The sequence below is a fragment of the Somniosus microcephalus genome, unplaced genomic scaffold (assembly GCF_052327205.1).
Source record: "Somniosus microcephalus isolate GS21.2 unplaced genomic scaffold, FLI_Smic_1.0 unresolved_chr4, whole genome shotgun sequence".
In the NCBI taxonomy this organism is placed as follows: domain Eukaryota; kingdom Metazoa; phylum Chordata; class Chondrichthyes; order Squaliformes; family Somniosidae; genus Somniosus; species Somniosus microcephalus.
Window position 1 is genome coordinate 44,479,480 of NW_028225182.1, and position 23,601 is coordinate 44,503,080.

A 23,601-nucleotide genomic window follows, 5' to 3' on the forward strand; every position below is an offset into this window, starting at 1 on the left:
AATGCGCACTTAATATTCCTGGCTACAATGCATTCAGGAACGTGAGGGAAGGAAACAAAGGAAGGTGGCGGAGTGGTGGGGGGGGGGGTGGTGGGGGGGTAGCAGTATTAATCAAAAATACTGTTACAGCACTAGAAAGGGATAATGTCCTTGAAGATTCAGAATCTATTCGTTTAGAATTAAGGAAAAATCTAGGAGCTGCTCGGTGTATGCTATCGACCAGCAAATATTGGGAAGGAGATAGAGGAGCAAATTTGCAGGCACATTGCAGAAAGACATAAGAAATTTAGAGCAGACTGCATTGTATTGTGGATGGAGGGACAATGCTTGGTTATAATCTAACATGGGTTTGGGACATATCACCCTCTTATCAAAAACTCGTCCTTCCAGTATTGTTTCCCATTCTGCAGCCCCACTTCTTTGGCACAGAATTCTCACATCTGGTAGGTCAGCGATGGATTTACGGCCAACAGGCAGATTACGTTGCCCTGTAAAAGAGGCAGGCTTTGCAGCTGAGAGAGGAAGACACTTTTCACAGCTGTCAAATCTTCCCCCAAACATGTCTATTCTGAAAACATAGCTTCCCATTGGGCCTGTGTAGGGAGCTGTGCCCAAACTCACAGCGCGTGTGTTCTCCTTTCTATCTGCGATCCAGACATAGGCCCAGTAATTCTGGTCTCCACGGGTGAGTACGCACGGGGTACTCACCCGTAGGCCCAATGGAAGTGCCGGTTTTGTGAATGCACTGCGCATGCGCGGGAAACCGGAACTTCCGTTCCCCTGAAAGAAGGGGTTCAGTGGTCGAATGCGTGCGCCGGAGAGGCAGCGCGTGCGCATCGAGCTTACGTTTTTTTCCAGGTTTTCCCAGGAGGGTAAGTCTCCAGGAGTTACACCTTTAAAAAGCAGGCGCAAGGCCTGCTTTTAACAAGGTAAATGGTGAATTAATTAAAATTAAAACATTTTTCCCACAGGTTTATTATTTTTAAATACTTTAAAGAAAGGTAAGTTTAGTTTTAGCCCCGTTAGAAAATGTAATTAATTTTTTCAAAATTTTAAATTATTGTTTAAAATTGTTATTTCATGTAATTTGTAGTTATTTTAAAAATGTGATTTAAAAAAAAAATTATTTGAAGTTTTAGTGATGTTTTGGGGCTTATAGTATTTATAGGTTTGACAGCTCTTCCTGTCAAACTTATGAATGAAGCATTCCCTGCTACCATTGGCTCTCCATGGCCCACGTGATCCCAGGGGACGCATCGAACTAACTGCGCCCCCGGGATACGCAAGCACTGCGCGCCGGCAGTTGGAGCAGGCCCAGGATCGGAATCCCACGGCGGCCCACAGCTCAACGGCTGGTGCGCTAGGTAAGTGCAGGTCGGGGGCTCGCACCCGCGGGAAGCCCCCGACCCGAATTTCTGGGCCAATATCTCGCTTCAGTCAAATATCCAGGTTACTCACCAGTGGGTTGAATGCTGCTCCACTTTGACTGATTCTCCCACCCGGCAACACTGTGTCAATCACGGTTCTGTTCAGGAATATCGACCTCACATCGTCGGGTTGGAGGGAAATCGGTTCCCAATATTCAGCCCCACTTTTCTTCATGTTACTGATCGCCTCGTTCATCAAAGTGGGGACATTTATTGATGGAATGTGAAGGGAAATCAAGAACTGCAAACAAAAGCTATCAGGGAAAGGGTTGGTGATGATTAAATATTGTTCTTCACTGGTAAGATGTTTAATGGGAAACAGACTAACAGCATCTCTCACTGCCTCCTTCCTGTGAGATTTATCTTTGATAGGAATAGGAGGAGGCCATTCAGCCCCTCGAGCCTGTTCCACCATTCAATTAGATCATAGCTGATCTGTATCCCAACTCCATTTACCCGCCTCGGTACCATATCTCTTGATCCCCTTACCTAACAAAACTCTAGCAATCTCAGTTTTGAAAATTTCAATTGGCCACCCAGCCTCAACAGTTTTTTGGGGGGAGAGAGTTCCAGATTTCCACTCCCCTTCATGGGAAGAAATGCTTCTTGACATTATCCTGAACAGCCTGGGTCTATTTCTAAGGTTATGCCCCCTTACAAGGCAATGTAATCTGTCTAATGCCTGGACTCCCCCACCAGGGGAAACAGTTTCCTCTCCATCAACCCTATCAAACCCTTTAATCATCTTAAACACCTCGATTAGATTATCCTTTAACCTTCTCTACTCAAGGGAATACAAGGCTAGTATTCTGATGAATCTGTGCTGCATGCACCTCAAGGCCAGTATATACTTCCTGTGGTGCGGTGTCCAGAACTGAACTCTCCCCGGTGTCATCTTGTTTTTTTTATTCGTTCCTGAGATGTGGGCATCACTGGCAAGGCCAGCATTTATTGCCCATCCCTAGTTGCCCTTGAGAAGGTGGTGGTGAGCCGCCTTCTTGAACCGCTGCAGTCCGTGTGGTGAAGGTACTCCCACAGTGCTGTTAGGGCATTCTTTTTCGTAGCGGTTTGTTACAACTGAGTGACTCGCTCGGCCATTTCAGAGGGCAGTTAAGAGTCAACCACGTTGCTGTGGGTCTGGAGTCACATATAGGCCAGACCGGGTAAGGACAGCAGATTTCCTTCCCTAAAGGACATTAGTAAACTAGATGGGTTTTTACCACAATTTCATGGTTACCATTTCTAATACTAGTAATTATTCCAGATTATTTAATTAATTGAAATTAAATTCCCCAGCTGCTGTGGTGGGATTTGAACTCATGTCGCTTAGATCATTAGTCCAGGTCTCTGGATTACTAGCCCAGTGACATTACCACTACACTACCGTTCCCCTGAAGCTGCTTACCCGCTGGTGTCATCTTAATGAATCTCTCCTGCGCCCACTTCAAAGCCTTGAAATCCTTACTCAAATAGGGTGCACGAAACTGGACACGATATTCTAACTGGCCTAACCAATGATTTGTACAGGTTTAGCATCAACTTTTAGTTTTTGTGCTCTATGCCCTTATATATAAAACCTAGGATACCATTTTTTTTTTACGGCTTTATCAACTTGTCCTCCTACTTGATTTTTATTTGTATCTGAATCTCTAAGTTTCTCTGCTTTTTAACTCTATTTAAAGTTTTATCATTTAATGCTCATACCCTCTCCTGATTCTGCCTCTAAAATGTATCATTTCCCTGTATTAAATTCCTGCCCAATCTATTAACCTATGTTATGAGGTCGCAGTGGGGGGGAAATTCGTGTGGTTTGTGCCACACGTTAGCGCCACAAGACGGCGCTAAAATGCCGTTGATAGCTTTAATGACAGCTGATGCCAGTTCCCATGCCACATGGTGTTGCCAATAGCACTGCCGGTAAACTCGATCATCAGGGAGCTCACCATCATGGAGATCGTGACGTCAGTGAGTGTGCACCGCTCACTGGACGTTTGATCTCCCAACTTCGTTATAACCAGTTCCCTTAATGGCAGCGCAGAACAACAACAGGGAGAGCTGGCATCCACCAGCAGGAAGCAGGCTGCAGCAGCGATGTTTAAAGGTACGAGAACCATGAGGAGGGAGGACGAATTTCACGTGCAGCCTGGACGATTTTCAGCTGGCGCTACTTAACCATTTTTTAGTCTAAACAATGCCCATTTCTTGGCTATAACGAATTTCTAGCCCAGTGTTCTTCACAGTTAGCCAAGATCTCTAGTTCTGTGTCAATTAGCAAATTCTACAGCTATCTGCTTTGTCCCTTTCTCCCTTCAGCGTTGCTGCTTTAGCAACCCTCCAGTCCTCTGGCACAACTTCCATATCCCAGGATGTTTGGAAGATTGCGGTTAGAGTCTCTGTGTGTTGCTCCCTGACTGCCCTCAGCATCCTAGGGTGTTGCCAGGGCCTGGTACCTTGACTACTTTGACTTCCGTCACCTTCTTATCTATCATAATCCAACCTAATTTCTTCCTTCTCCTCCTCTTTTACCAATTTCCACCTCCACAATCTTCTGTGAAAACTGGGGCAAACTGCTCATTTAGCATCTCTGCCATTCTTTCATCCTCCATAACCTTTCTTTGTCCCTTTCTCTAACTATTCCTTTCTCTGTGTAAGAAACAGCTATTAGATTCATAGATGAAGTTTGGCTCTTAGAACAGAAATTAAAATGCAGTCAGGAACAAATGGGGGACGTGTCAGCAAGGTCAATTAACAAACGCTGCCTCCGCAAGATCCTGCAAATCCATTGGCAGGATAGGCGCACCAACGTCAGTGTTCTCGCTCAGGCCAACATCCCCAGCATCGAAGCTTTGACCACGCTCGATCAGCTCCGATGGACGGGTCACATTATCTGCATGCCCGATACGAGACTCCCAAAACAAGCGCTCTACTCGGAGCTCCGGCACGGCAAGAGAGCCCCAGGTGGGCAGAGGAAACGCTTCAAGGACACCCTCAAAGCTTCCTTGAAAAAGTGTAACATCCCAACTGACACCTGGGAATCCCCGGCCCAAGACTGCACAAAGTGGAGGAGAAGCATCCGGGGAGGCGCCTCACGCCTCGAGTCTCTTCGCCGGGAGCAAGTGTGTGGTGAACCTGTGGAATTCTCTACCACAGAAGGCAGTAGAGGCCAATTCATTAAATATATTCCAGAAGGAGTTGGATATATTTCTTAAGGCTAAAGGGATCAAGGGATATGGGGAGAAAGCAGGGACAGGGTACTGAATTTGAATGATCAGCCATGATCTCATTGAATGGCGGAGCAGGCTCGAGGGGCCGAATGGCCTACTCCTGCTCCTATCTTCTATGTTTCTATGTTTCAAGCGGAAGGCAAGTGCAGGCAGCGCAAGGAGCGCACGTCAACCCAAGCACCCCACCCACCCGCCCCTTCAACCACTGTCTGCCCCACCTGTGACAGAGACTGTCGGTCCCGCATTGGACTCATCAGTCACCTGAGAACTCATTTTTAATGTGGAAGCAAGTCATCCTCGGTTCCGAGGGACTGCCCAAGAAGAAGAAGAATTAACAAACAGCAAAATGATAAGAAGGTCGTAAAATGCAAGAAAACACGGGAGGGTAGTACTAGCTAGGCAATAAGGAGCCACAAAGCCATAAAATGTCCTTGAAGAAACATGACAAAACATTCCTCAGAAAGATAAGAGAAAAGGCCTCTGCAGCCATGCAGAAAGAAGCAGTGAGGGATGTTTTCCCGCATCACACTTGGGATATAGATGAGTATTGGTGATTGACATTAGATAGATCACGGCCCACCGAAATAACTATCAATATAGTGGTCTGAGAGCAGAAGTCAGACAGCGAGGGGCGAAGGCTTCTTCGAGGTGGAAATCAATGCTGGCTCAGGCCTAATACCTTGACTAATTTCAGCCTCTGAGGTGGCTCAATGCTGGCTCAGGCCTAACACCTCCAACAGCCAGGGGGATGAATCAACAGAGGTGACTGCTGTTGCTGACTGCAGAGACTTGCTGACCCAAGACCTCCACGCTGCCTCATCAGGCATCCAACCAACCGTCCGTCCGGTCATGGCGTTCCGCTTCGGGAGTTGTAGATCGCTTTCTACTGTCACGGGTTGTATGTCTATTATACTCAGCTTAAACCATATGTAATATCTGATTATGCTTTAAAACTGTAGGGGGGAAAAATTCAGTTGGTTTGCGCCTCCCGTTAGCACCTTAAGAGGGCGCTAATGGGATGCAAAGCAACTAGCGCCCGGGCACGGCGATGTTTGCGCTGCTCGCGAAATTAACTAGACATTTTGCGGTGGCGCTAAACACAACCGCTACGATCTCCTGCGCCGGCAGATCGTGACGTCAGTCGAGTGCGCAATGCCCCGTTAGCACCCTGGACTGGATATTGAGTGGCGCCCCCTGCCTTACCGCCTGCCACTAGCAACGACAGGTTGAGGGGAGCGTTTTGCAGTCAGGAAGGGACTGGGGGAGCGCTATTTAAAGGCGGCCGCTTCCTGCCTTTTTTTGTCGGTGACATTTTTGCACCACGCATTCTGAGAGAGAGAGAGAGACTTCTGGAGAGATTCAACGCTGTGTGAAGGAGTTTTGGGGACTGAGCAGCACTTTGCAGGTTCATTTTGATTTGCCCTTCCTTGTATCGATTTAGAAGAGACTGTGGGGGCTGCACTCTGAGCTCTTTCCCTGGGCCTCTCCATTGTTCTTTCCAGCAGATTTGATGTACAGGTCTCTCCAGGCCGAGATTCAAGGTTGCAATGAACAGGATGTAGATGGAGAGCAAGATCGACCCTCCCCTTTAAGATAAAAACAGAAAAATGCTGGAGAAACTCAGCAGGTCAAGCAGCATCTGTGAAGAGAGAAACAGAGTTAACGTTTCAGGTCGATGACCTTTCGTCAGAACTCCCCTTTAAGAACTGGCCGGAGCCAGTGTGCCTGTGTTCCATTGCTGACTGACATCACATGAGCTTCGTCAGCGCTCTGAGTTAGTGCCTCGCTCCTCGGCCTTTGCGCCTTAAGACTGATGTGAAGCGTCTGATTTAGCGCGCCAATCACCTCCAGGGGCGATAAAAGCCAAGTTTGTCGTCGGAGGCAATAATTAGCGCCAGGCGCTAAACTTTGCGCACGGCCGCTAATGGCACCCCAAATGGGGCGATACTGAATTTTCCCCCCTAGCTCTTTAATAAAAGCCTTGCAACTTCTAAAACCCTTTTGGATAATCTGTGTGTGGCCTGTGATCCTAATCTTACATCTGTACTTATTCAATCATTTATCACGTCCCTTTGTCACCTGTTATATTCTTAGCTTTTCTAATCTTTTTTTGCCTCCCCTCTGTATTATCCACACTCTGCTTGAATTTATTTTGTGTCATTAGACCCAAATTTGTCGTGTCCCTCTCAGGATAAGGGGTCGGCCATTTAGGACTGAGATGAGGAGGAATTTCTTCACTCGGAGGGCGGTGAATCTTTGGAATTCTCTACCCCAGAGGGCTGTGGAGGCTCAGCCGTTGAGTATATTCAAGACAGAGATCGATAGATTTTTGAATATTATGGGAATCAAGGGATATGGGGATAGTGCAGGAAAGTGGAGATGAGTTAGAAGATCAGCCATGATCTTATTGAATGGCGGAGCAGGCTCGAGGGGCCGAATGGCCGACTCCTGCTCCTATTTCTCGTTCTTGTATTTTTAAGTCTCGTTTTACTTTTATGTTCTCTGCTCATCCAAGGAACTTCAGCTTTTGCTGCATCCCCTTTTACTTTTTGTGGGAATGAGAGGGGATCTCATTGAAATGTATAAAATTCTGACAGGGCTAGACAGACTGGATGCAAGGAGGATGTTTCCCCTGGCTGGGGGGTGTAGAATGAGGGATCACAGTCTCAGGATATGGGGTAGGACATTTGGGACTGAGATGAGGAGAAATTTCTTCACTCAGAGGGTGGTGAACCTGTGGAATTCTCTACCACAGAAGGCTGTGGAGGCCAAGTCACTGTATATATTTAAGAAGGAGATCGATAGATTTCTGGACAAAAAAGGCATCAAGGGGTACGGGGAGAGAGCAGGAATATGGTATTGAGATAAAGAATCAGCCATGATCCTATTGAATGGCGGAGCAGGCTCGAAGGGCCGAATGGTCTATGTGATGAAATATTCCATTCATCACTCATCAGTATTTCTCTGCCTGTGACTGTGGTTGGTTTCAGTTTCATTTCCATTGTATTGTACTGTGTGTAGGGCTCCGCCCATACCTGGCTCCTATGTAAGCTGGCCCAGCCTGCAGCACATCCAGTACGGCAGACCTCTGGATGGAAGATACATTCTCCTCTGTGTGTTACCTTCTAAGTCAATAAAAGCCTTGTTTTGTTTCGCTAACATCGAGTCTCGGATTTATTGAGGCACATCAATTTTATTGACTTAATTTTCAACACAATGGATCAACTCTTGAAACCCGAACGTTTGGATTTGGACCAGCATGCTTCGGACGCATCGGCACGCTTCGGACACTGGTTTATGTGTATGGAATTCTTCCTGGACAATTCCGCAGCCGTCAAAGACGCTACGGACGCTGCGAGTATGAAACTCGGAATTCTGCGGAAGTGGGTAAGCCACCGGGTTTACCCCCTCATCCAAGACGCTGACACGTACCCGGCCGCCTGCGACATCTTAAAGGTGCATTACCAGCAGCCTACGAATGAGGTGTATGCTAGGCATCTGCTCGCTACTCGCGCACAGCGACCTGGGGAATCGGTGGAGGAGTTCCTAGGCACCCTGAAAACGCTTGGCAAAGACTGCAAGTGCCAAGATGTAAAAGCCGCAGTGTACACTGACGAGCTTGTTCGTGATGCCTTTATCACAGGCCTCAGCTCCACTTACATCCGGCAGAGACTGCTGGAAAAAACGGGATTGGACCTGAAACAGGCTGCGGACACAGCACGATCCCTGGATGTGGCCCAGAGAAACTCGGACGCCTACTCTTCAGCCCGCGCCGTCCACGCCGCCACGTGTGCACCAAGGGCGCCGCCATCTTGGAAGGCATCTTCCACGCCCGGCAGCCCGACACCGTCGGGGCCCCGCTCTCCCCCCAGAAGCCTTACGACAGCCGCGACGCGTCGGGGACCCAACTGCTACTTCTGCGGGCAGCCGAAGCACACCAGAAGCCTGTGCCCGGCGAAAGGCACCACCTGCTTTAAGTGCGGTAAGAAGGGGCACTTCGGGAAGGTGTGCAGAGGGAACCCTGCCGGAAAACCCGCCACCGCCGCGTGTGCGCCGTGGGAGCGGCCATCTTGGACGCCATCTTGCCCGACCTCGTGGGGTCCGCCATCTTGTGAGCAGACAGCGTGGACGCCATCTTGTCTCGATCAGGGCCCTACAGTGGCATCGGTCACAGTGGACCAGACCAGGCCGCACCCGCTATCCAAATCAATGGTGGACATCGAGGTAAACGGGTGCAGGGTTAAATGTTTTATTGACAGTGGAAGCACGGGGAGTTTTATCCACCCTGAACTGGTACAACAACTCTCCCTAAAGGTGGTCCCTACTCGGGGTACCATCTCTATGGCTGATAAAACCCAGACATCGACCATTATGGGTTACTGCACGGTACAATTGTCCGTTAACGGAACTGTATACGATAATTTTAAAGTATTAATCATGAAGAATCTATGTGCGAGCGTGGTCTTGGGCCTGGATTTCCAGTGCTACCACCAAAGCATCACGCTCAATTACGGTGGGTCCCAGCCGCCCCTCACAGTGTGCGGTCTGGCTACCCTGAAGGTAAAGCCGCCTTTGCTATTCGCGAACCTTACCCCTAACTGCCGGCCAATAGCGACCAAAAGCAGGAGGTACAGCTGGGAGGACAGGCGGTTTATCGCGACCGAGGTAGACAGGCTCCTGAAAGAGCGCATTGTTGAACGCAGCAATAGCCCGTGGCGCACCCAAGTGGTGGTGGTAAGGGGTAGCGAGAAGAAACGGATGGTGATCGACTATAGCCAAACGATCAACAGGTACACCCAACTAGACGCCTACCCGCTACCCCGCATATCAGAAATGGTGAACCAAATCGCCCAATACCGGGTGTTCTCCACCATCGACCTCAAGTCAGCGTACCACCAGCTCCCTATCAGACCAGAGGACCACCCGTACACCGCCTTCGAGGTGAACGGACGCCTCTACCAATTCCTCAGAGTCCCCTTTGGGGTGACGAATGGGGTCTCGGTCTTCCAGAGGGAGATGGACCGCATGGTCGATGACCACCACTTGCAGGCAACCTTCCCCTACCTCGACAACGTCACCATCTGCGGTCACAACCAGCAGGATCACGACTCGAACCTTGAGAGGTTCCTGAAAACCGCACAAAAACTCAACCTCACTTACAACGAGGACAAGTGCGTTTTCAACACCACGCGCCTCTGCATACTAGGCAGCGTGGTGGAGAATGGGGAAATCGGACCAGACCCCGACCGATTGCGCCCCCTACGGGACTGCCCCTGCCCAACACTCCCAAAGCCCTGAAAAGGTGCCTGGGGTTATTTTCTTATTATTCCCAATGGGTCCCCAACTACTCCGACAAAGCCCGCCCCCTCTTGAAAGCATCCTCTTTTCCGCTCTCTGCTGAGGCCCATGCCACCTTCAAAAGCATTAAGCAGGATATTGAGCGGGCCACGCTACAGGCAGTGGACGAGAACACTCCCTTTCAAGTGGAAAGTGATGCGTCTGACTTTGCCTTGGCGGCCACCCTCAACCAGGCGGGGCGGCCCGTAGCTTTCTTCTCGAGGACCCTCCAAGGGCCCGAGATCAGACACTCCTCCGTAGAAAAGGAGGCCCAAGCCATCGTGGAGGCAGTGCGCCACTGGCGCCACTACCTAGCCGGCAAACGCTTCACCCTACTTACCGACCAGCGGTCGGTAGCGTTTATGTTCAATAATAAACAGAGGGGGAAGATTAAAAATGATAAGATTCTTAGGTGGCGGATCGAGCTCTCCACCTTCGATTATGGCATCATTTACCGGCCAGGGGCCCTTAACGAATCCCCCGACGCCCTCTCACGAGGGATGTGTGCCAGCGCCACCGGGGATCGGCTACAGACCCTCCACAATGACCTCTGCCACCCAGGGGTCACGCGGCTGTTCCACTTCATAAAGTCCCGCAACTTACCCTACTCAATTGAGGAAGTTCGGTCCCTGACCAGGAACTGTCGCACTTGCGCTGAGTGCAAGCCTCGGTTCTACCGCCCAGATAGAGCCCACTTAATCAAAGCTACACGGCCCTTTGAGCGGCTCAGCTTAGATTTCAAGGGCCCCCTCCCGTCCGTCAACCGCAATGTTTACTTCCTGAACATTGTGGACGAATACTCTCGTTTCCCATTCGCCTTCCCCTGCCCAGGCATGACCAGCACCACGGTCATTAAATGCCTCAACAGCCTGTTCTGCCTGTTCGGTATGCCGAGCTACATCCATACGGATAGGGGGGCGTCCTTCATGAGTGAAGAGCTACGCCAGTACATGCTGTCCAGGGGGATCGCCACGAGCCGTACCGCTAGCTACAACCCCCGGGGTAACGGTCAAGTGGAGCGAGAGAACGGGACAGTATGGAAAGCAGTCACTCTAGCTCTAAGGACCAAAGGCCTCCCTATCTCCCGCTGGCAAGAAGTCCTCCCAGATGTGCTCCATTCGATACGGTCGCTATTGTGTACTGCCACTAATGCCACGCCTCACGAGCGAATGTTTGTCTTTCCCCGGAAATCCACCTCAGGCGTATCCATGCCGTCATGGCTCTCCACCCCAGGTCCGGTATTCGTGCGAAGGCATGTGAGGGGCCACAAGATGGACCCTCTCGTGGAGTCAGTGCACCTACTCCACGCCAACCCCCAATACGCGTATGTCCGGCACGCTGACGGAAGGGAGGACACCGTGTCCATAAAAGACGTCGCCCCAGCCGGTAACGACAACAACCACGACAACAGCAGCAACAACGACCACAGCAACTCTTACCCACCCACTACTCTTTCATCACCCCCGGAAGAACATCGACCAACGCTACCCCCACCAACTACCCCTTCAACAACCCTGGCGGCACCCCCGGCAGAGACCCAGGAGGCCACCGGGGACACCCAGCTGACACCCGCGGCACCACAACAGCCACGTCGGTCGCAGAGGACTATCAAACCCCCGAACAGACTAAATCTATAGAAGGGGTGAATGTGATGAAATATTCCATTCATCACTCATCAGTATTTCTCTGCCTGTGACTGTGGTTGGTTTCAGTTTCATTTCCATTGTATTGTACTGTGTGTAGGGCTCCGCCCATACCTGGCTCCTATGTAAGCTGGCCCAGCCTGCAGCACATCCAGTACGGCAGACCTCTGGATGGAAGATACATTCTCCTCTGTGTGTTACCTTCTAAGTCAATAAAAGCCTTGTTTTGTTTCGCTAACATCGAGTCTCGGATTTATTGAGGCACATCAGTCTACTCCTGCTTCTATTTTTTCTATGTTTCTATGCCTAGTCTGAACTATGATCATTTCCCTATTTGAACATATCTCGTTGTTCCTCTACTATCTGGGCGAGTTTACAGTTTCATGTCATTGAAATTTTCTTTCTTTAAAGGCAAGTACTTCCAACTTTGACTATCCCCTCCTTTCAGTCTTTATATTATACCTTTACAATGTTACGGTCAATGTTTCCTCGATGTTTCCCAACCATTACGTAACCTCCTTGCCCCCTCTTGATTTTACGTGAACTGTTTAGCTGCATCAGATCAGTTAAAACTCGCCGTACCTGCTTGTTTATCACACGGAATCTCCTGGAGTACGGTGAGCCTGCTAGAAACTCTGCTCCGTCACCGCCGGGTACCTCTGTCTGACCAAATCACAGGCCTGTCTGTACACCAATCTCAGGTATCCTTTGCACCTTTCTGATGTAACTATTCTTAACGCTTCCATGAGGGCTGTCTGCCCATCATCCACAATATGGACGGACAACAGAGCTATCTGGAAATAAAGACGTTTTAATGCTTTCAGTGCAGATCTATAAATAAAGAGAGATTGCTCACTTGTCCCAGCCATTTTAAATTGTCTACAACAATAACTGGCATTTATATAGCGCCTTTAACATAGTAAAACGTCCCAAGGTGCTTCACAGGAGCGATTATCAAACAAAATTTGACACCGAGCCACATGAGGGGATATTAGGACAGGTGACCAAAAGCTTGGACAAAGAGGTAGATTTTAAGGAGTGTCTTAAAGGAGGAAAGAGAGGTAGTGAGGCGGACAGGTTTAGGCAGGGAATTCCAGAGATTAGGGCCCAGACAACAGAAGGCACGGCCACCAATGGTGGAGCGATTATAAGCAGGGATGCTCAAGAGGCCAGAATTAGAGGAACCTAGAGATCTCGGAAGGTTGTGGGGCTGGAGGAGATTACCGAGATAGGGAGGTGCGAGGGCCATGGAGGGATTTGAAAACAAGGCTGAGAATTTTAAAATCGAGGCGCTGCTTAACCGGGAACCAATGTAGGTCAGCGAGCACAGGGGTGATGGGCGAACGGGACTTGGTGCGGGTTAGGGCACGGGCAGCCGAGTTTTGGGTGACGTCAAGTTTATGGAGCGATGGAGCTGTTGTATCCAATTATCGCTGTGTGTCTGGTGATGGTCTTTTGCCTAACATCTCAGAGCAGAGAGACAGTATTGAATTAGGGTCATTTTGTCGAAGTCACTGTGATTGGAAGGTGAGCGTGGGTAAGTGATGTTTTGGCGTGGTTGAGTTGGATACATGTGGAATTTGAACTGCCATTTTCAAATGAGCAGAAAGCAGCATCATGAATGAATGGCGTCAAATTTTTTGTCTTAAAATACTCCTGTGCAGCGCCGTGGGACGTTTTACGACGTTAAAGGCGCCACATAAACACAAGTTGTTGTTGTTGTTGAATGGAAGGTAAATGCAAGCAGGGGGCCCGTTTCTTTGCTGAGCTGGTGATTGTTTTCTGCACCACCAGTCAGGTGGGGGGGCAGGGGTTTGGAGGAGATGACTCTCGTCGGAACATGGGAGATGGAAAGTGAGACTTGCCTTAGAAATACTTGCCATAGACGGTGTGCAACAAAGGTTCACTAGACTGATTCCTGGAATGGGGAGATTAAGAACACAAGAACAAAAGAAGTAAGAGCAGGAATGGACCATTCGGCCCCTCGAGCCTGCTCCGCCATTCAATAAGATCATGGCTGATCATCGGCCCTCAACTCCACTTACCCGCCCAATCTCCATATCCCTTGATTCCCCTCGAGTCCAAACATCTCTCTATCTCAGCCTTGAATATACTCAAAGACTCAGCATTCACAGCCCTCTGGGGTAGAGAATTCCAAAGATTCACAACCCTCTGAGTGAAGAAATTCCTCCTCATCTCGGTCTTAAATGGCCGACCCCTTATCCTGAGACTATGCCCCCTAGTTCTAGACTCTCCAGCCAGGGGAAACAACCTCTCAGCATCTACTGGGATAGTCAAAGTGTGAAAGGCTCAGAGGGTGTAGAATTCTTAAAGTGCATCCAGGAGAGCTTTTTGAGCCAGCATGTAGAAAGTCCTACAAGAGAGGGGGCGGTACTGGACCTAATTCTAGGGAATGTGGCCGGCCAAGTGGAAGAAGTGCTAGTAGGTGAGCACTTTGGTGACAGTGACCATAATATGGTAAGATTTAAGGTGGTCATGGAAAAGGACAGGGATGGGCCGGAAATAAAGGTTCTAAATTGGGGGAAGGCCGATTTTAACAGGATAAGGCAGGACCTGGCCAAAATGGACTGGGATCAGCTACTTGTAGGAAAATCCGCATCGGAGCAATGGGAGGCTTTCAGAAGGGAGATTGAGATCATACAATGGCAACATGTTCCCGTAAAGGCCAAGGGTGGTTCCAAAAACCACAGGGAACCTTGGATGTCAGGGGATATACGAGAATGGATTAGGAAAAAAAGGAGGGCTTTTGGCAGATACAAAAGGCTAAAGACGGAGGAAGCCCTAGAGGAGTACAAAAAGTGCAGGGGGATACTTAAAAAAGAAATTAGGAGATCAAGGAGGGGCCATGAAATAACACTGGCGAGCAAAATAAAGGAAAATCCTAAGATGTTTTATAAGTATATTAAGGGTAAGAGGATAACTAGGGAAAAAATAGGGCCCATTAGGGACAAAAGTGGCAATCTGTGTGTGGAGCCGGAAGATGTAGGAGGGGTTCTAAATGAATTTTTTGCATCTGTTTTCACTATGGAGGAGGACGATGTAGACATAGAAATAGGGCGGGGGGACTGTGATATGCTCGAACATATTAACATCGAGAGGGAGGAGGTATTGGCGGTTTTAGCAGGCCTAAAAATGGATAAATCCCCAGGCCCGGATGAAATGTATCCCAGGCTGCTGTGTGAGGCAAAGGAAGAGATTGCGGGGGCTCTAACACATATATTCAGGACCTCTCTGGCCACAGGGGATGTGCCAGAGGACTGGAGAACCGCTAATGTAGTACCATTATTCAAGAAGGGAAGTAGGGAAAAACCGGGGAACTACAGGCCAGTGAGCCTAACATCAGTGGTAGGGAAATTATTGGAAAAAATTCTGAGGGACAAAATTAGTCTCCACTTGGAGAGACAAGGATTAATCAGGGATAGTCAACATGGCTTTGTCAAGGGAAGATCATGTCTGACTAATTTGATTGAATTTTTTGAGGGGGTGACTAGGTGTGTGGATGAGGATAACGCAGTGGATGTGGTATACATGGATTTCAGTAAGGCCTTCGATAAAGTCCCGCACAGGAGACTGGTCAAGAAGGTAAGAGCCCATGGAATCCAGGGTGCCTTGGCACATTGGATACAAAACTGGCTTAGTGGCAGAAGGCAGAGGGTGATGGTCGAAGGTTGTTTTTGTGACTGGAAGCCTGTGGCCAGTGGGGTGCCACAGGGATCGGTGCTGGGTCCCTTGCTGTTTGTGGTCTACATTAATGACTTGGGTATGAATGTAAAAGGTATGATCAGTAAGTTCGCGGATGATACAAAAATTGGTAGGGTGGTAAATAGCGAGGAGGGTAGCCTCAGTCTGCAGGACGATATAGATGGGTTGGTCAGATGGGCGGAACAGTGGCAAATGGAATTTAACCCGGAAAAGTGCGAGGTGATGCACTTTGGGGGGACTAACAAGGCAAGGGAATACACAATGAATGGTAAGACCCTAGGCAAGACGAAGGGGCAGAGGGATCTGGGTGTGCAAGTACACAGATCCCTGAAGGCGGACGAACAGGTGGATAAGGTGGCAAAAAAGGCATATGGGATACTTGCCTTCATTAGCCGAGGCATAGAATATAAGAGCAAGGAGGTTATGATGGAGCTGTATAAAACACTGGTTAGGCCACAGCTGGAATACTGTGTGCAGTTCTGGTCGCCACACTACAGGAAGGATGTGATCGCTTTGGAGAGGGTGCAGAGGAGATTCACCAGGATGTTACCAGGGCTGGAGCGCTTCAGCTATGAAGAAAGACTGGGCAGATTGGGTTTGTTTTCCTTGGAGCAGAGGAGGCTGAGGGGGGACATGACTGAGGTGTACAAAATTATGAGGGGCATAGATAGGATGGATACTGAGGAGCTTTTTCCCTTAGTAGAAGGGTCAATAACTAGGGGGCATAGATTCAAGGTAAAGGGCGGGAGGTTTAGAGGGGATTTGAGAAAGAACTTTTTCACCCAGAGGGTGGTTGGAGTCTGGAACTCACTGCCTGAAAGGGTTGTGGAGGCAGGAACCCTCACAACATTTAAGAAGCATTTGGATGAGCACTTGAAATGCCATAACATACAAGGCTACGGACCAAATGCTGGAATATGGGATTAGATTAGACAGGGCTTGATGGCCGGCACGGACATGATGGGCCGAAGGGCCTCTATCCGTGCTGTATTACTCTATGACTCTATGACTCTATGGCCTAGAAATTGAGTTGACGCCGCGCCAGGGCTTTAGCGCCGGAAATTTAGCGCCGGCGCTAATTCCCTTGCGCGCGCCAAAAATTCAGTAGCGCCGCGCCCAGACGGCTGCCGGCGCTACTGGCGGGCGTGAGTGCCTCCCAATGGGCGCTGAGTGCCGCATTGCGGCGCTAATCCGGCGCTGCGGCACCCGATGCGGTGCGGCAGGCTGGGGAAGTGCAGGCCTCCTCCTCCCGTTAAGGAGGCGCTGCCTTCACCCGATCGCTGGCCGTTTGATTTTTTCAAAAATGAGCCCGGCACCTCGGACAAGTGCCGGGCTTGCAGGCCAGACGCATCTGTTCCGCGGGGGGGGGGTGGAGGAGTCCGGGGAGGGAGGTGCGGGCAGGCGGCCGGCGGGAAAGCGGCCGGCCGCCGCGCGACCTTAATGCGCCGGCGCTAACTTGTGTAAGACTCGGTTGCCAGAGTCTTAGTTGCGGCTGCCACGGGCGAGGCGGCCGCAACTGAATTTCGGCATTCGGGCGCGTTGCCACGGCAACCGGGACGCTGCGCACACCAATGACGTCATCGGTGCCGGCGCAGCGCAACCGGCTAACGCCAATGGCAGCGCCGAAGTGAATTTCAGAAACGGCTATCATTGCGGCGCTAGGCCCTCTAGCGCCGCAAAATGGGCGCTAACCCTACTGAATTTTCAGCCCTATGACCCTGTCAATGCCCTTCAGAATCTTGTATGTGTCAATGAGATCACCTCTCATTCTTCTGAACTCCAGAGAGTATCGGCCCATTCTACTCAATCTCTCATCATAGGACAGCCCTCTCATCCCAGGAATCAATCTGGTGAACCTTCGTTGCACCGCCTCCAAGGCAAGTATATCCTTCCTTAGATAAGGAGACCAGAACTGTGCACAGTACTCCAGGTTTGGTCTCACCAAGGCCCCGTACAATTGTAACAAGACCTCCTCACTCTTAAACTCCAACCCCCTTGCAATAAAGGCCAATTGTCCAATTGTCTTATGAAGTGAGATCGAGTAGACTAGGCCGATATTCTCTAGAGTTTAAAAGAATGAGAGGCAATCTCATTGAAACCTATAAATTTCTTACAGGGCTTGACAGGGTAGATGCAGGGAGGATGTTTCCCCTGGCTGGGGAGCCTAGAACCAATGGTCACAGTCTCAGAATAACAGATTTTTTATTATTAAATTTATAAAGAGAATTCTGGGTGCCACACTTTAGGAAGGACGTGAAGGCATTGGAGAGGGTACAGAAGAGATTGACTAGAATGGTTCCAGGGATGAGGGATTACAGTTACATGGATAGACTGGAGAAGCTGGGCTTGTTCTCCTTGGAGCAGAGAAGGCTAAGAAGAGATTTGACGGAGGTGTTTAAAATCATGAAGGGTTTAGACAGAGTAAATAAAGAGAAACTGTTTCCAATAGCTGAAGGGTCGATAACCAAGGGCACAGATTTAAGGTGATTGGCAAAGGAACAAGAGGCGATAGGGTGAAAAACTTTTTTACGCAACGTGTGGTTAGGATTTGGAACGCACTGCCTGATAGGGTGCTGGAAACAGATTCAATAGTGGCCTTCAAAAGGGAATTGGATAAATACTTGAAGGAGAAAAAATTGCAGGGATATGGGGAAAGAGCGGGGGAGTGGGACTAACTGGATTGCTCTTCGAAAGAGCCGGCGCAGACTCGATGGGCCGAATGGCCTCTTTCTGTTTTGTGCTATTCTATGATTCTAATATTTTAACAATTCTAAGAGTTAACTGTCGTCCGAGAGAAGTGGAACCCACCACTCGGCTGTTCCGTCTGGCCAAAATGACCATCTGGTTTCTCGCTTGGAGCCAGTAATGTCGGTGCTTCCCACGTAACCTGTCTCATTGATGTAAATTGACTGAACCTGTTCAAAGTCCTCTTCCGTAGCCAGACAAAAAGTCCAGCTCCGACTGAGACGGCCCCGGCTGTGCTTTTGGCCTTTTCTGTCGGCCACGGAAATAAAAAGCAGATTATTATTAGAACGGAATATTCGGTGAGTTGCATTTCTTGACGTGTGTCCAGCATACGGTCAGTCTGAGTGTCAGGAGCAGCCTGCGTACAACTGTTTGTTGTTTATTCATTCGCAGGCAGCGTCGCTGGCAATGCCAGCATTTATTGCCCATCCCTAATTGCCCTTCAGCCGCCTTCTTGACAACTGAGTGGCTTGCTAGGCCATTTCAGAGGGCAGTTAAGAGTCAACCACATTGCTGTGGGTCTGGAGTCACATATCGGCCAGACCGGCTATGAATGGCAGATTTCCTTCCCTAAAGGACATTAGTGAACCAGATGGGTTTTTACAGCCATCCACAACAAGAGTTCTGACGGAGGGTTATTGACCTGAAACGTTAACTCTGTTTCTCTCTGCACAGATGCTGCCTGACCTGCTGAGTGTTCCCAGCATTTTCTGTTTTTATTTCAGATTTCCAGCATCCACAGTATTTTTCTTTTGTTTTTACAACAATCTCATAGTTTCATCATCACTATTACTGATACTAGCCTTTCATTCCAAGAAGCTCGACACCATCCAGGACAAAGCAGTCCCGCTTGATTGGCACCCCATCCACCACCTTAAACATTCACTCCCTCCACCACCGGCACACCGTGGCTGCAGTGTGTACCATCTACAAGATGCACTGCAGCAACTCGCCAAGGCTTCTTCGGCAGCACCTCCCAAACCCGCGACCTCCACCACCTAGAAGGACAAGGGCAGCAGGTGCATGGGAACACGACCACCCCCAAGTTCCCCTCCAAGTCACACACCATCCTGACTTAGAAGTATATTGCCGATCCTTCATCGTCGCTGGGTCAAAATCCTGGACCTCCCTCCCTAACAGCACTGTGGGAGCACCTTCAGTCGACAGACTGCAGCGGTTCAAGGCGGCGGCTCACCACCACCTTCTCAAGGGCAACTAGGGACGGGCAATAAATGCTGGCCTTGCCAGTGATGCCCACATCCCAGGGACGAATATAAAAAATGTTTTTATGGACTGTCTCTGCTATTGTTTACCTTTTACTGGTTTCGTAGACTGGCCTATGTACTTCCTGTCTTGACTAATCCAAAGCACTCCTGGCTGGCCTCCCACATTCTACCCTACATAAACTTGAGGTCATGTAAAACTCAGCTGCCCGTGTCCTAACTCGGACTATGTCCCGTTCACCCATCAACCCCTGTGCTCGCTGACCTACACTGGCTCCCGGTTAAGCAATGCCTCGATTTCAAAATTCTCATCCTTGTGTTCAAATCCCTCCATGGCCCTCGCCTCCTCCCTATCTCTGTAATCTCCTTCAGCCCCACAACCCCCCCGAGATATCTGCGCTCCTCCAATTCTCCCCTCTTGAGCATCCCTGATTATAATCGCTCCACCATTGGCGGCCATGCCTTCAGTTGCCTCGGCCCATAGCTCTGGAATTCCCTCCCTAAACCTCTCCACCTCTTACCTCTCTTTAAGACATTCCTTAAACCCCTTGGCCTAGAAATTCAGTGGGCTGCGCCACCAGTTTGCGCCCAAAGAGGCCACTCAGTGGCTTTTGCGCCACTGGCCACACCTACCGCGATATTTAGCGGGGCGCTAATGGCGGCGTTAGCCTGTAGCGCTGCGCCGCCACCGATGACGTCATCGGTGTGCGCAGCGCCCCGCTCCCACCCCAATGACCATATTTGGTCGCGCCCGCCTCTTCAGCGCCGGCCGCAAATAGCGACCGGTACACAGGGGCCTACCTGTGGCGGTAGTGGTGCTAGTTAAGGTGGAGGTGCGGCCGGCCGCTTTTTCGGCAGCCGCCTGCCAGCACCTCCGTCCCCGGCCTCCTACACCCCCCCCCCCGCCCCGCGGCATTGCCGGCTGTTTCCCGAGAGCCCGGCACTTCTCCTTGGTGCCGGGCTCATTTGCCGGCACTCGCGAGCGGGGATCGCGCTGTTGCAGGCACCTCCCCCTTAACAGTGGGAGGAAGGCCTGCAGTACCGCAGCATGTGGCGCTGCGGCCCTTAGCGCGCCGATATTCAGTTTCAGAGCCCCAAGTGGGGCGCGGGAAGCCTCGATTAGCGGCCCGCTTCCATTTGGGGCGCAGAAACTGACTATCCGGATGGCGCAAGTGGCTCCGCGCGCAGCGGTAATTCCGGCACCCAGGCGAGCTTGGCGCCCCAAACTGAATTTTTAGCCCTATCTCTTTGACCAAGCTTTTGGTCACCTGTCCTAATATCCCCCTATGTGGCTCGGTGCCAAATTTTATTTGATAATCGCTCCTGTGAAGTGCCTCAGGATGTTTTACTGTGTTAAAGGCACCATATAAGCACAGGTTGTTGTTATTGTTGTCACTCAGACGGAACAAGCCCAGATTATTTATGCTTGATAGTTCATATCTGGGCCAATAGATGGCAGTTGAGTCAACAAGCGTTATGAAAGTCGTCTCATGCAACTTAACCCTCTTGTAGGGCATCTCCTCACTCGGGGCCAGTCCATGAATCGTCTTCCCGGTGCGCTCAGACAAGTGCGGATCCCAAAACGCTCCCGTTCCCTGGAGGCAGGAGGGTTTGGAGTTGAGATGAGTGGAAGGTCGGAGCATGGAGACAAATTGGAGACGAAAATATTTTTTTTCAGCGATGTTGATTGAGAGATAAATCTTGCCCAGGAGAACTCGCCTGCTCTTTAAATAGTGGCCACGGGATCTTTTACGTCCGCCTGAGAGGGCAGACGGGGCTTCGCTTTAACGTCGCACCCGAAAGACGGCCCCTCCCTCGGTACGGCACAGAAAGGTCACCCTAGATTATGTGCTCAAGTATCTAGAGTGGAACTTGAACCATGACCTTCTAATACAGCGGGGAGAGGTTAACATCTAGGCCAAAAAAAATCTCAAATCTCTTTTATACAAATAATGCAAAATGTCGTTAAACCGGCTGTGAATATAGTGTCACTGAACCATTGCATTTTCAATATTCTAAGTAGTTTTGTACTGCATTGATCAAAGGATGAGCAAAATGAACGCAACAATATTATACTGTAAAATTACATTATACATGTAGCCTGGCGAAATGGAGCAGCACAGGACACGAACTTTCGTTTTTTGGGGTTCTTTATTCTGTATTAATAACTTGGGTCTAGGTTTAGGATGAAATTGTAAATACATAAAACACAGTCGACAAAATACGGCAGTGGCTTGCTGCAAAACAGAACATGAGGCAAACCACAGGTGAAGGCAGTTAATTAACTAACAATCATTATACAAAACAAAACATATCATACCATACATTCGTATGTCCCGTTATCACTTGTCACCTCTTACAAGCAAACAGAAAGTATTAAACTCGTTCGAAACGTAGCCCCAAGGACTCAACAACAATTTTAACAAAGGTTAACACCAGCACATGGTGGGACAATCTACAAGCATCCCCGTGATATCGAGTGATTTGGGAAACAATATCACTTTAAAACTATGTCTGGCTGCACTAAATGCTGTTTTAGTTGTACTTTACGCAGACTAAGTTCATTTCAAAAGTCATATTCACCCCAACTCTCCTCAGAGCACACCCCCCACGCTGCATCTAGAAAATGGAGGCTGTGAAGGGGAGGTTCCTTTGGCATCACATGGCCTTACCCATAACCCTTTTCTCCTTTTTTCAAATTCTAAAGGGGAAAATGAACCGCGCCATCTAGTGGACTTAAATATTCACTGCATTTTCCCACTTGGCTACATTCTCCCCTGCTTTAAAGTCAACGTCCTCGGTGACTTAGCACCCATTTTTCACTTCTTTTACAGCTTCTCGAAAAAATGCAGTACCCAGACTCGATAAAACATGAGAGAACACCTCAGGACTGAGTGAGACTGCATTACAGGCTGACTGAGGCAAATGGTATGGGTTAGGGTTTACCCCAGCATTGGCTCTTTTAGTTCTGCGAGGAGCCGGAATGGGTACCTCAACCTCAGTCCCACACTCAGAAGGATCTGAATGCTCTGGCTCAGAAACAGCCTCTGATTCCTGTACATCTTGGGCGTTACCAACAGGATCATTGTTTACTTTTTCCTCCTGAGTTAACTCTGGATAGGTGACTTCCTCTACCACAACAAACTCAGTATCAGAGGGCTCTGGCAACGATTCTGTCAAAAGAGTGACAGGGGGTACGGTGACAGGGGACTTGGTTCTCGTCCGCCTAGGCTCAGGGACAGGGGTAACACATGGCCTAAGATTAACTCTATGGACCCTTTTTCAAGGACCGCCCTCTACAGGCTCAACTGCATGTGTAGTACCCTGTACCTCCACCACTCTGTACACAGTAAGACCCCAAGCATCCTGAATTTTGTTCCTACCCAAAGGCCTGTGTCGTAAGTATACCAACTGACCCACCTCAATGGTTGGACAGTACACTTGGTCTTTGTTAAGTTCAATTCTTTGAGCTGATTTCTTTTCAGTGTACTCTCTTGCCCTTGCATGTGCCTCCTTCAAACGCTCTTGGTGGACAACCAACCACTCATGTTTCTTGTCTAACACTTGCTCCTGACCTAATAAAGCATCTACAGGAAGGTGTGGATGAACCCCGAAAAGCAGATAGTACGGTGAGTAGCCAGTCGTAGCATGGGGTGTTACATTGTAGGCATACACCAACTCAGATAAGTGCTCAGGCCAGCGGCGCTTCTTTTCTGGAGGCAGTGTACGCAAAAGATCATGTAAAGATCTGTTGAATCTCTCACATTGAGCATTTCCTTCTGGGTGGTGTGGGGTAGTGCGGGTTTTCTTTACACCATAAAGCTTACACAGCTCGGCAATGATTTCACTCTCAAAATTTCGACCTCTGTCTGAATGCAATCTTTCTGGGACCCCATACTTCATGAACCACTCTTTGAGAAGGACTTTTGCCGTGGTATCAGCCTTTTGGTCCCGAGTAGGGAAGGCTTGTGTGAATTTAGTGAAAACATCGGTCACCACTAACACATTCTCACGACCATCGGAGGCCGGTTCCAGCATGGTGAAATCTACAGCAACTACTTCAAGGGGCCGGGAGGCTAGAAATGATTTCATAGGGGCATGTATCTTGGGGTGGGGCATTTTTGTCAAAACACACCTCTCGCATTTCTTGACCCACTGTTCCACATCCCCATACATCCCAACCCAAAAACATCTCTGTCTCAAAAGGTTCTGTGTGCGCTCTATTCCCTGATGGCCCATACGATCATGCACACCTTCAAGCACGACTTCTTTCAAACAA

At 49.4% G+C, this 23,601-nt stretch overlaps 1 pseudogene; it reads right to left on the minus strand.

Moving 5' to 3' along the window:
- Nucleotides 1–359: 359 nt before the first annotated feature.
- LOC147090657 (histidine N-acetyltransferase-like) overlaps nucleotides 360–23,601 on the minus strand; it is a 29,277-nt pseudogene continuing 6,035 nt past the window's right edge.